This window comes from Anas platyrhynchos, chromosome 2 (assembly GCF_047663525.1).
Source record: "Anas platyrhynchos isolate ZD024472 breed Pekin duck chromosome 2, IASCAAS_PekinDuck_T2T, whole genome shotgun sequence".
NCBI classification, from domain to species: Eukaryota; Metazoa; Chordata; class Aves; order Anseriformes; family Anatidae; genus Anas; species Anas platyrhynchos.
In genome coordinates, this window is record NC_092588.1 from 155,244,091 (window position 1) to 155,257,591 (window position 13,501).

The 13,501-nt window shown below is 42.3% G+C and overlaps 1 long non-coding RNA gene and 1 other non-coding gene across 2 annotated transcripts; one reads left to right on the plus strand and one right to left on the minus strand.

Moving 5' to 3' along the window:
• Positions 1–1,192: 1,192 nt before the first annotated feature.
• On the minus strand, positions 1,193–5,028 carry LOC140001765 (uncharacterized). Its single transcript, XR_011807294.1, has 2 exons — positions 4,893–5,028; positions 1,193–2,007 (listed from the first exon to the last, which is right to left on the minus strand). It is a non-coding gene; the product is annotated as an uncharacterized lncRNA (long non-coding RNA).
• A 7,938-nt stretch (positions 5,029–12,966) lies between these two features.
• Positions 12,967–13,039, plus strand: TRNAK-CUU (transfer RNA lysine (anticodon CUU)). Its single transcript has one exon. It is a non-coding gene; the product is annotated as a tRNA-Lys (tRNA).
• Positions 13,040–13,501: the final 462 nt, after the last annotated feature.

A 13,501-nucleotide genomic window follows, 5' to 3' on the forward strand; every position in this document is an offset into this window, starting at 1 on the left:
TTCAGGTTTGACTTCTCTGCTAAATGTGAGGCTTGGCAAAAAGAATGCAATGAACAGAATTTCTACATAAATTACAATGTTTATTAACGTGACATTCTGATTCTGGTAAGCCATGTCTTATTTTTTTCTGCTGGATCTGGCCTTGGTGTTGTGACAGAGGGCCCCATCTTTTCTGCCAGCTCATCTCACCAGGAGTGACCACAGACTTTCAGTGCATCCTTCCCAGGCCTCACAGTCACTGTCTGAGCGTGACCTGAAACCTGTGACACTATTCAATCTGACTCTTCTGGTCCGTAAGTTTATAGAATGACACCCTGATCCAGATGCTCCTACTCCTTCCTTCTCCAGAGTCACTGAGCAGGACCAGACCTTCTGCAAATGCCTTTGAGGTGATTTGTTTTACTCTGCTAGTCACAGCTGCCACCTGACTCGGCATGCAGATTAGAAGCTTATTTGCCAGATTAAATAGAAGCAATGACATTTGTTTTCCTTGGCTGACCATGACCTAGATGTTAATCAGTTCTGTGTAATCTTGCCACAGTTCCATATAATGCTGACATTTCCATACAGGTCTTTAATGTGATCAATTTTATACTTGTTGAGGCCTTTCTCCCTCAGGACCCAAGTGTCACTTGGGCTGCAAGACAAGCAGAAAAATCTGCAGTTTATTTTCTGATCATAGAATGATAGAATTATCAAATCAGAGAATCATCTAGGCTGGAAAAGGTCTTCAAAATCAGCAGTTCCAACCATCAACCTGACCTACCAAGTCCCATCAGTAAAACATGTCCCTTAGTGTCACATCTACACGTCTCTTAAGTACCTCCAGGGATGGGGACTCCACCACTTCCCTGGGCAGCCCACCTCAATGCTTGACCACCCTCTTGGTGAAGAAATCCTTCCTAATGTCCAACCTAGACCTAGCGATGAGGTCTCTCCATAGCCCTCCGTGAGGGTTACCAGTTTTTCTCTGTCTGCTTTGGTAATGAAATAATATGCTGTTCCATGCCTGTCTTCTTATTTAAGACAAAATTTTTTGAGTGGGTTCTGGAGGAGTTCCAAAGATATTTCTGCTTCTTTTGAGAGCTGGTATCTTGGTGGAAGTTAAAGAAAAAGTAGATTACTTCCTTATCCTATGGACAGAATTTCTGAGCAAGCTTTGAAGCAACTTGTAATGCTGGATACATCTCTGCAGTGAGTATATATTTTCAAATGCTGATGTTCTCCACATGGCTGAGTTTATGGTGCAGGCAGAATGTAACTTTACACTCCAAACCAAACAGACTTAATCAAATTATCAACACTCTTATAAAGACAGTTATCACCACAAGCTGCATGACATGTAAACACAGGTGCCTTAATTCTCACAATTCTTCGTGCAACATGGAAAATGGTTATCATCTGTTATCAAGGATGCAGGAATAGAAGACAGCATTTTCCATTGTACCTAAGTGATTTTCTGAGTGAATTCACTTAGAAAAGTTTCTGCGGTTTATTCAAGGTATTAATGGAAAAGATGTTTAAACTTCTGGCAAAGCCAACAGCTTAACCTAGTTCTTCTCTGTCCAACAGCAGGCACAGAAGTAACCATAATCTAAATGGAAGGCTGCTTGGCAGCATGATACAGTGTTGGGGTATCAGCTTTAGCAGATAGGCCTTAAGATCCTGGTTAAATACTTAACCTTTTTTACTTTTTTTTTTTTTTTTTTTTTCTTTTCTTCTTTCAGGCAAATTGCAGAAAAGATTACCAGCTTTTTAGGAAAAATAAATAAATGAATAAAAATCCTATTCCAGTTCAAAAAAGGCTTTATAAAAGCCTTTAGAAAAAAAGTAATATGCAATTCTAGAATCAACAAATTATGTTGGAAGACACTTCTTGACGTTTCTGAACTGGCTGCTGAGAGCAGGAATAATTTTGAAGTAATGACAGGTTGCCTACAGATTTGTCCAATCCAGATCTGAAAACTTGCAAGAATCCTTTTCAAATACGTGGCCACCTCAGTTCATCTGAAATAAATAAATAAATAAATAAATAAATAAATCTGTTTTTACAATTATTTGACTTGATGTAGTACATTTTCATGGGTAATTGTTGTACATTTTCCCACTGTGCCTCATCCAGAGCAGGACATCAGCCATGGCTCTCCTGCCCTGGGCTGCTGGGTTTGGCAAAGTCTCTGACAAGTCCTCCTTCCCTCCTCTGAAAACAATTCACCCTGAGGTATGACATAGTTGCCACTCAAATGTCAATAATTCTATCAACATACTACATCTTCAGAAACACATATAGAGAGAGAGATAGCTGCATTGGCCTTTTGCTATTCACTGTTATCATTCAGACTTCTGGTGGCCATTGTCCATTTTGCTTCTTGTGTAGAAGCCTCTCTCTTCTAAGCATATTGCAAGCCCTCAGCTCCAAGAATCAAGAATCAAGATCCCATGCTTGATCTTAATTCTTGATCCCCAAGAATCAAGATCCCGTGCTTAAAACCATTGGAGTGCCCTTGTGCATTTCACAAAGTGTAAACTCCCAATCAAGAACCAGCTCCGATCCAGACCTTGAATGTAATCTGGTGTTCTTATGGCATCTGCAGCACATTAAAGCACTCACTTTATATTGCCTGGAGGATTTCATAGCCTAATAGTACCTCCCCTTACAAAATGTAAAAAGTTAAAAAAACACTGAGGAATTGATGTACGCTTCACTTCCAGCCATTGAAGTCCAAATTCAATGGGTCCATCCAAAGTTCAGCCTCTCATTACATAGGACTGTACATGACAATCTTCGTGCTATTTCCTCTTTTACATATGGCAAAAATGAAAATGGAAGAGAAATGAATATTCAAGACAACTGGTCTGCAACAAAGAAAGGAGACAGACCCAAACTATTCCTTACCACTATACTATAGAGAATTACATAGGTGGACAATGAAGAGCCAACTGCTGAAGGCAAAATAAAAAAAGAAATGAATATAACAAGACTCTTTAAACTTAGACAAAGTAATTTTTATTTGCTGTGTGCAACTCCCTGGGCCAGGCTGAATTTCCTGAAGGAGAGGAGACTGCTCCATCCCTGAGAACAACCAAACATTCCCAGCTAATTCTTGGATGGTTAATTGCAGTCAATAGAAATAGCGGTAACACAGGAAGCCTGCAGCTGCAATGCACCTGGGAGGTGACTGGGAAGAGCTGGGAGCAGATGCACAGAAGAGTCTTGGAAATGTCAGGACTTTTTGTTACAACCCAGAAATGCTGACTGAGAATGAGTATAAAGGACAGATACTGCCCCAAAGCATACAGTGAAGTAAGGAAGACTTTGTTTTCAACTTTTTATTTTAATGTCTCACTCCAGATCACTGTTTTCTCTGTGTAGAAGGTTACATTTTAAATATATATGAAGGAGAATTTGAGAGTCTTTTGGTGCTTATATTATGCTGTCTTTAGAGGAAAATTACAGGAGGACTACTAAAAAAGGCTTGCCAGCTCTGAGCCACAGGGGCTTTGGACATCATTTTACATGAGTGACACTGTGAAAATGCATCAAAAAGAAAAAAGCTTCATTTTTAATGCCTTAAGCTTGATCAATATATATATATATATTTTTTTTTTTCTGCTTATAATATATTAGTAAATAAAAAATGTGCAAAAAATAGATTTAAATAATTAATTTTATATGTATGTATATATATATATTATATATATATATATAAAATCTCTTTCATTCACATTAAGCTACACTTTCCACAGTGTCAGAGGAGCCTGAGTTAGCTGGAAACATGTTAATTAAGGTTCCAGAGAGAGTCTTTCTGCAGTGACTTGAAGTTCTGGATCACTAGTTTTATTTCAGTTACCAGTGCTGGAGAATAACAAATTTAAAAACAGTTAAGAATAATTAAATTGCCATTCAGTTTGACAAAACACTGTTGTCTGAGAAACTTGGCATTGTGAAGATGACTTGGACATGCTGTGCAGTAGCAGGAATAAACCTTCTGTAATAGACCACGATCAAATTTTAAATTAAATTTTATGAGATTAAACCCATTTCCACTGGATTAATTTAAATACCAGGTCTTTTTAAAAAATATCTTGGTACTGTTATCTCTGTGCTTCTGCAACTGTAAATAACCTTTGTGGAAAGTCATGGCAGGTGTGAGAGCTAATATAACTAGACCTCTAGATTCCACCCTCTTCTTGCAGGAGTATCCCAAGTAAGATTGCATACCTCAATTATATTTAATTGCCTTGTACTTGCACCATGTGCACCATACCTTCCAACATGAAATTGTCTCTGTCTGCATGTCTTGGGATCAGTTTTTGTCTCAAATAAGAGAACACCTACTATATTTTTCAGTCTCCTGATGGAATTGTTCCTTTGTCCATACTCCTCTCCAGATTTATTCTATTAAAATGAAGCCTAATGTGTTTGAAGATAATCTGATTCCATCTGCTGATCACATCCACCTAGTTGAAGTCCCTGCTGTTCTGCTTTGCAGGATTTATGTCCCTCTCTGCTTCTTATCACTTAATTTCTTTTTAAGACAAGGACACCTGCCTGGAACAAGGAGGCAATATGCCATTGGATTCCCAAAATGGCCTCTGCTGATAAATTAAGTTACTCAGTAATTACCCTAGCTGAAATTTCCACAAAGAAAGCCACATGAACAGTTGAGAGATTTTGTTTTCTTTCTTTATCTTTCTTTCTTTCTCTCTTTCGTTCTCTTGTTCTCTCTTTCTCCCTTTCTTCCTTCCCTCCTTTCTCCCATTTTCCTGCCATACTGATACAAAGTCACAGAAAATTTCTCAACAAATCCAGCCCAGATTTTCCAGCCCAGCAAGTATTAGGTTTTCAGCACTGCGCTCAGATGCGGGAAACAGAATTCACCAGCACAAACCTCTTTCAGTATGCAGACTTCCACAATGACCTTTCTGTGCAACGCGTGCTCCATATGTCTCAGCAAAGGTGAGGAAGGACAGCTACCCTGATCACGAATAGTGTTTTCTTCTAAGACCCATAGGTGAGGAAAGATGATTGGAGTCAGCTGTTGGCTTTGGCATGTTTTCCTCAGAGCCATTAGCACTGCATCACCTGAGCCCTGCAGCCAACAACAGCCTGCTTGGCTCCAGCTTCTGCATTCAGCTTGGGGCTGGAGCTGGTGTGGGCTGATGAGGAAGTTGAGATTCAGTCCTGGTAGCACCAAACCGTCCTTAGGGACAGGAATGCACTTTGGGGATTGGTGGAGGAAGCCAAGCACTTGCTCTAAGCAAGCAAAATTAAGAGCTCTGTTTATTTTTCCTCAAGGTTGTTATACATAAATCTTCACAGAATTCATTTATTTATTTATATATTATTTTAAATCTCTGGTAGGCTGTCCCTGCTGCTGCAGAAGGAAGGTCAGCAGCCTCTCCTAGACTATATGTGTCTTTCCTCTCCATGAGTGCCATACAGTCCCTCAAAGAAGAATTTTTGCCAAGTCTTATCCCCTGACACAGTGCATTCCTCCAGCTTTCCCCACCTTATTATAGCCAGCCAGTCAGACACCTTTGATGCACAACTGAGCATTTCAGAGAACATCTCCATTTAATCCCCAAAGTCAGGGCAACCTTACAAAGTAATGCCCTGGTTTGATGTGGCGCTAGAGAATATGCCTCTGACAGATACTTCAGGAATGACCAAAAGGCACAAAGTGTTCTTTGGATCTGAGTGATAAACAGAGAGGGGGGCAAGACAAAAAAGGCAGCTGGAGGATTATGGTGTCTGTGTAACATAAACACTGCTGGGTGGAATACTTTCTCTCTAAGAAAAGAGCTTTGAGGGCATAAGACTTTTCTGCCTCTGTATGAGAACAGGAGGTTACTGAACATTGTATACTTAGAAACTAATCTGCAGTTTAATGCTGATGGGCAGTATGATGCTGCTCACTTGAAAACCCAGGTATTTTCATCTAGCATGAAAGGTGAGATCATTGCTTGCTCTGTGGTGATTAGTAGGGAAATAAAGCACCTTTGTCAGTAAGGGGCTATTTGCTGGAGATGTATATACATTCTCCCAGACTTTTGCAGACCAATGTGAAAGCATCTCAACAAATATTTATCAGCTAACTTCTGACTCTGGAGTTTTGTGTCTCCTTTGAATCACTGAAACTGTCACCTGGACAAAAATATGAAGCCAGAATCTTTATGTTCTCCATTTTACTGCCTAAAGAGACCTTTTACAAAATGCACATAACACTCAACTTCAGTGACAGAAGAACAGACCTTTAAAATCTCAGATATTTGCTTGTGACTGAGAAGCATTTTAAGATCCTTTAAAAGAGTAGAAGTAAAAGAGATTAAAAAAAAAAAAAAAAAAAAAAAAAAAAAAAAAAAACCAAAACAAAACAGAAAAAAAAACAGTAGTTCTTGCTTTTTGCCATTGCATCTTCACTGAGTGTCACAGGTTTCATGGTTGTTTTCTTCCAGCGAGTAAGTTTAGAGACCAAGAAACCATTTTTAACTCCCCTCTGTATTCCACAAAGCATCACCAACATACACAATATTCACCTCTTCCACTCTCACGAGGAATGATCCCAGCTAGAACTCACCAATTCCAGCAGTTTGCTTGAGTATTACCTGGCCCAAGCCCTTAAATATTTACTTCTAGTCTTTAAACAAAATCGTCTCAGACCTTTAAACCAACAACAGATCTTCCCATAGCACTAAAAATAAAATCTGAGGAATAAAAACTGTATTACAGGGAAGATTTTCTTCCCAGAAATCTGGTTTTCTTTACGTCATTGCTATTCCTCCTGCAGGAGGCTGAAGGGCTGTGATGAGGGACTGGACCTCAGTACCAGGGAAGCTCATGGAGCAGATCCTCTTGGGAGTCATCATGCGGCACTTGAAGGGCAAGCAGGCGATCAGGCCCAGCCAGCATGGGTTTATGGAAGGCAGATCCTGCTTGACGAACCTGATCTCCTTCTACGACAAAGTGACGCGCTGGGTGGACGAGGGAAAGGCTGTGGATGTGGTCTACCTTGACTTCAGCAAGGCTTTTGACACCGTTTCCCACAGCATTCTCCTCAAGAAACTGGCTGCTCTTGGCTTGGACTGGCGCACGCTTCGTTGGGTTAGAAACTGGCTGGATAGCCGGGCCCAGAGAGTTGTGGTAAATGGAGCCAAGTCCAGTTGGAGGCCAGTCACTAGTGGCGTCCCCCAGGGCTCGGTGCTGGGGCCGGTCCTCTTTAACATCTTCATCAATGATCTGGATGAGGGCATTGAGTGCACCCTCAGTAAGTTTGCAGATGACACCAAGCTAGGTGCGTGTGTCGATCTGCTTGAGGGTAGGAAGGCTCTGCAGGAGGATCTGGATAGGCTGCACCGATGGGCTGAGGTCAACTGTATGAAGTTTAACAAGGCCAAGTGCCGGGTCCTGCACCTGGGGCGCAATAACCCCAAGAAGAGCTACAGGCTGGGAGAGGAATGGCTGGAGAGCTGCCAGGCAGAGAAGGACCTGGGAGTGATGGTGGACAGTCGGCTGAATATGAGCCAGCAGTGTGCTCAGGTGGCCAAGAAGGCCAACGGCATCCTGGCTTGTATCAGAAACACTGTGACCAGCAGGGCTAGGGAGGTGATCGTCCCCCTGTACTCGGCTCTGGTGAGGCCGCACCTCGAGTACTGTGTTCAGTTCTGGGCCCCTCGCTACAAGAAGGACATCGAGGTGCTTGAGCGGGTCCAGAGAAGGGCGACGAAGCTGGTGAGGGGCCTGGAGAGCAAGTCCTATGAGGAGCGGCTGAAGGAGCTGGGCTTGTTCAGCCTAGAGAAAAGGAGGCTCAGGGGTGACCTTATCACTCTGTATAAGTATATTAAAGGAGGCTCTAGCGAGATGGGGGTTGGCCTGTTCTCCCATGTGCCTGGTGACAGGACGAGGGGGAATGGGCTAAAGTTGCGCCAGGGGAGTTTTAGGTTAGATGTTAGGAAGAATTTCTTTACTGAAAGGGTTGTTAGACATTGGAACAGGCTGCCCAGGGAGGTGGTTGAGTCACCATCCCTGGAAGTCTTCAAAAGACGTTTAGATGTAGAACTTAGGGATATGGTTTAGTGGGGACTGTTAGTGTTAGGTCAGAGGTTGGACTCGATGATCTTGAGGTCTCTTCCAACCTAGAGATTCTGTGATTCTGTGATTCTGTGAGCCCCTCTAAAGAGCATGGCATGACTTTTTAGAAAGAGCCAGCATGTACTTACAGTTCTGGTACAAGACAGGCAAAGCGCATAGCAAAGTAGGCATGCAAAGGGTAAGGAAATGTTCTTACTGAATAAGAATTGTTCTTCAGTTCCTGCATTTAGGAGTGGAGTGTCTGAATCTTAAGTTTCTAAAAGACTCTTCCTCCAGCACTGCTCTTTCACATGGCCCTGTGTTCCTCTCCTCATTCCTAGTGTTTTCATGTTTTGAAGCAGATATTCATAAAGGGAATAGGGAAGGGAAGGGAAGGGAAGGGAAGGGAAGGGAAGGGAAGGGAAGGGAAGGGAAGGGAAGGGAAGGGAAGGGAAGGGAAGGGAAGGGAAGGGAAGGGAAGGGAAGGGAAGGGAAGGGAAGGGAAGGGAAGGGAAGTTGGTGTGTTTATACCACAAACAGTATAAATGGTGTGTTTATAGCACGAACAACGTAAACATGTCCCCCTTCCAAATCACTTCTATCAAAACTTGCAATCCTGTTCCTTTATTTCTGGAGGGGAACAGAAATCTGCTTCATCTCTTTTTCAGTACCATAATATGTATTTTTTTGTGTGTCAAGTCTTGGGCCTTTATTATCTCTTGGAACCAGTAGATAGATATCATCCAAACTGCATTTGACCCAGCAATATCAATATCCTCACTCTTTAATCCTACTAGCTATTTCTGTTCGTCAGAGATTTGTTCTCCCCTGAGGAGGCACTGTGGATTATGAAACTACATCCAGACCTTTGTGTCCAAGAGAGACATCTTAAAGAGATCCTCTTTTTCATCTGGATCATTTTTTGTCCATAGCTACAGACTATGGTATTAGATTAGAGAGATTACACTTTGCAAACATGGATCGGTATAAACTGGTATACCCCAGTTTATTAAAATTATACAAAATACTAAATATCACAATAAGACAAGAAAAATATCAGAAATGTCACAAAATTTATAACATGAAAAGATAATTTCAACAAAGATTCATAGAATAACCTTGGACTGAAGGAACCTCTGGAGGTCTCCAGTCTGACCTGCCACTGAAGGCAGGACTAGCTGCAAAGTTAGAACAGACTGCCCAGAACATCATCCAGTTGAGTTTTGAATATTTCCAAAGACAGAGATTTTCATGTTTCATGCTGGTGATTGTTTCAGGCTGGCTCCCTTTCTCCCCAGCAGATGTCTGATGCTCCTGGAATCCCAGCCAAGAATTTATCAATGTCTTGTTCAACAACAGAAACATTGGACACTTGGATGTAGACAAACTTATATCTCAGAACTGGAAAAGTTCACACACCCTGAATATTTGATTGAACTTCTGTTACATGCTGCTCACCAAAGGTCTCCAAAAACTGAACTGATATGTAGACTATAAATACAGATTGCTTTCTAACCATCCATGGTTTTCCCTGGGAAGTGTTTCAATTTTCTTTCCTGTTTTCATAGCAAGAATCATAAGAAAAGGGAGACAGAAATCATCCGCAGCAATTTACCAGAAGTTGCCCTGAACCTCAGATGACCCATTTAGCAGTTTTGACTCTTGTATTGCTGTCTCAACTTCCATGTGTAATTTTCCATACAGGAGATGTACAGCTATCATAACTCCAATTGCTAGAGGTCTTAAAACAGTGCTTAAAACTTTTGTTGAATCAGAAGTAACAGAAGTAACAGCCTGAAATTATACATACAATAATCTATGTTAGCATAATAAAGAAATTGATCCTGTGTTATTGTGTAGAATTTGGACTTTACCCACAGTCAGTTAAGGTTAATTTATGATAAGAAACTGAAAAATATGTCAGAGTAGTTTAGTAATGCACTGTGAAATAATAACTGGCTTGACTTCATTAAAAATAAATAAAAAAGAAAAAAAGAAAAGACCTAGCCACAGAAATATTAAATTCCTTATTTAAAAGACCCATACCCAGACAACACAGAGCATTAGCTTTCAGGAATGAAATTAGACAGAGACAGCCAGATAAATATCTGCCTGTCTAATGCCTTCTAAAACTGTGCCTGCCTCCAAGTCTCAAAACAATCCTTAAAAATTGCAAATGGATATTCAGAGTTCAGAAACAGAAATTTTACTTTTAGATGGATGACTGTAGGGAGTCATTTAAAGTTTGTTGTTTGTAACTTTCTTTGGATCAAACAAACTGTGGCAAACACCTTTTGGAGGGTCAGTATGATCCAACTACTAGGAATAAATCAGCGATACCTGGTATCACTGCTGTGATATTTCTGAACGGACTCTTGACTACTGGGTATGGAACAGCACCAGAAGACAAAGCGTTAGTGTTAAGGTAATTCTAGGAAATAGAGAGATGATTGAGTTTAGTGTGAAAGGAGACCTTCAGGTGATGGGAGCTGGAGCACGTGACACTGGAGAAGAAAATTAGGAAGAGTGGTTTCTCCAGCACATGAAACAGACTTCCAAGAGCAAGAATCATCCTACAACTACACATATATACCATGTGGATCTTTCCAGTAGCTGGCTTTAGACACAGTCTACCCAGAAGCTGTCTATTGTATCCCCTCGTCTCCAGTTGCTTCAGGTACACATGCAAGCAGGTCTCTTAGCAGGCCCCCAGATCTCATGGTCCCTGCAATAGCTGGCTTGGACCTTCTCATCCCTCCAACAGCCAATTTGCCAGTCTCAGGGCTCTCCAGTATTCAGCCTAGACCTGTGGTCACCCCAGTACCTGACTCCTAAGCTTCATAGCCTTCTCACCAACCATCCTGGCTTTTTAACTTGCAATCACCCACACAACATGCACATGCTCTTGTCTCTCCAGTTGCTGCCATCACAGAGACACCTGTGGGGTGATTCTGGTTGCCTTACGGGGTCTCCACAGACACATAGGAACACAGAATAGGTAGCCCCTTGCCAGGGAAGTATGTAGAAATGATGTTTAATGAGGAAGGCAGTAGGTAGAAATGAAGTTTAATGAGGAGACAGGACAGACTGCGCTGATGTGAACAAGAAATTCCAGGCCAGCAACCTGCTTATATGTGATTGGTCCCACTTATCTCTTTATCCTTCTATTTTCCAATGCTTTTTTTCTCTTCAAACCACCCAATTCTCTCCTTCTTCCCTCTTTTGGTTCCTCCCCTAAACACCCAAAACATTCTTGTGCAATCCCCAAATGCTCTTCCCCTGCATCCCATAAGGAGTCCCCCACTTTCCCAGTCTGTGAGGTGATTTGGGGAACATCTAGGACTTATTGGCTCATGAGGTGTTTGTCACCCCAAGGCCATGGGGTTAAGGCTCTCCTGGGGCAGCCCTGGGAGCTGTAGGGGCCAGGGGTTGTTTCCCTGGGTAGCTTATCGGGGTCTGTCTCCTCTCTGTGTGTCTGTGCTCCTTCATGTGTGGGGAATGAGCTGCTAACCACATAACCTAATGGGACCCCTTAACAGTGACGGCCCCCTCACCTACCCCCAGTTACTTAAAATTACAGTCCTGGCTTTTCAGATGTGTGAAGGTTTTCAACATCACAGTTTCTCCATGTTTCTCCCTCTCATTTTATCGACTGCCAGAGAAGCACATTCACCCAGTTCAATTTCTCATATGGACTTATGCTCTTGAAAAACCTCTGTTGGAGACTTTTCTGGGTGAATTGCCTGAAAGCTGCTAAAATTAAAAAAAATAATAAAAAAAAATAAAGGCGAGAAAAAGAAAGAAAAACCTAAAAACAACTAACTTAGCAAACAAACAAAAAACACAACAGCAAAGATCCTGCAAACACCTCCAAGCTGCTGTCAGACACAATAGCATTTTCCACATATTCTCCTTGGCCCAAAGACAAACACCACAGAGATATTATTATTATAATGAATTATTAAGTTCCTTCATGTTGAACTCCATGTTGCCAGAAAGCTTCATTTCAGCTGAGTCTTTAAATTCTTTTATCCTTCAGCACACACATATTTGCTGACTTGTCTTCTGTGTTCTGCAGAGATCCCCCCAGTTGCCCCCTGGAGAAGCAAGCAGCTCCTGACTGTCATCGTAGCAATCTCTTCTTTAGGTTGCAACAGCCCCAGACTCGCATCCCCCTTGGCCCTAAATAACCACCAGTTCTTGCACATTCTGTTGCCAGTGGGAAGAGGCTGGGAAATGTATAATTAATGCAGATATCTCACTTCCCACACAGAAAGCCAACATGGTGTCATTGCTTCTGTCCTGGTTTCAGTTAGCACAGAATTAATTTTCTTCCTAGTAGCTGGTGGAATGCTGTGTTTTGGCTTAGGATGAGAAGAGTGCTGATAACACCCCGATGCTTTAATTGTTGCAGAGCAGTGCTTATACTAAGCCAAGGACATCTCAGCCTTTTGCTCTGTCCTGCCAACGGGCAGGCTGGGGGTGCAGTAAGAGCTGGGAGGGGACAGACCCAGGACAGGTGACCCAAACTAGCCAAAGGGGTATTCCATACCATCTGACGTCATGCTAAACAATATATAGGGGTGGCTAGCCGGGGGGAGGGGGCCGGACTGCTCGGGGTTAGGCTGGGCATCGGTCAGCGAGTGGTGAGCAATTGCATTGTGCATCACTTGTTTGTACATACTATTATTACTTTCCTATTATCATCATTGTATTATTATTGTTATTATTTTTATTATTATTTTGTTATTATTATTTTCCTGTCTTATTAAACTGTCTTTATCTCAACTCACGGGCTTCACTTTCCATTTCTCTCCCCCGTCCCAGAGAGGGAGGGGGGAGGGTGAGCGAACGGCTGCGTGGTGTTTAGCTGCCGGCCGGGTTAAACCACAACAGCCCGGCTAGCTCAGTCGGTAGAGCATGAGACTCTTAATCTCAGGGTCGTGGGTTCGAGCCCCACGTTGGGCGCCAAAAAGGCTGTTGTGGTTTAACCCGGCCGGCAGCTAAACACCACGCAGCCGTTCGCTCACCCTCCCCCCTCCCTCTCTGGGACGGGGGAGAGAAATGGAAAGTGAAGCCCGTGAGTTGAGATAAAGACAGTTTAATAAGACAGGAAAATAATAATAACAAAATAATAATAAAAATAATAACAATAATAATACAATGATGATAATAGGAAAGTAATAATAGTATGTACAAACAAGTGATGCACAATGCAATTGCTCACCACTCGCTGACCGATGCCCAGCCTAACCCCGAGCAGTCCGGCCCCCTCCCCCCGGCTAGCCACCCCTATATATTGTTTAGCATGACGTCAGATGGTATGGAATACCCCTTTGGCTAGTTTGGGTCACCTGTCCTGGGTCTGTCCCCTCCCAGCTCTTACTGCACCCCCAGCCTGCCCGTTGGCAGGACAGAGCAAAAGGCTGA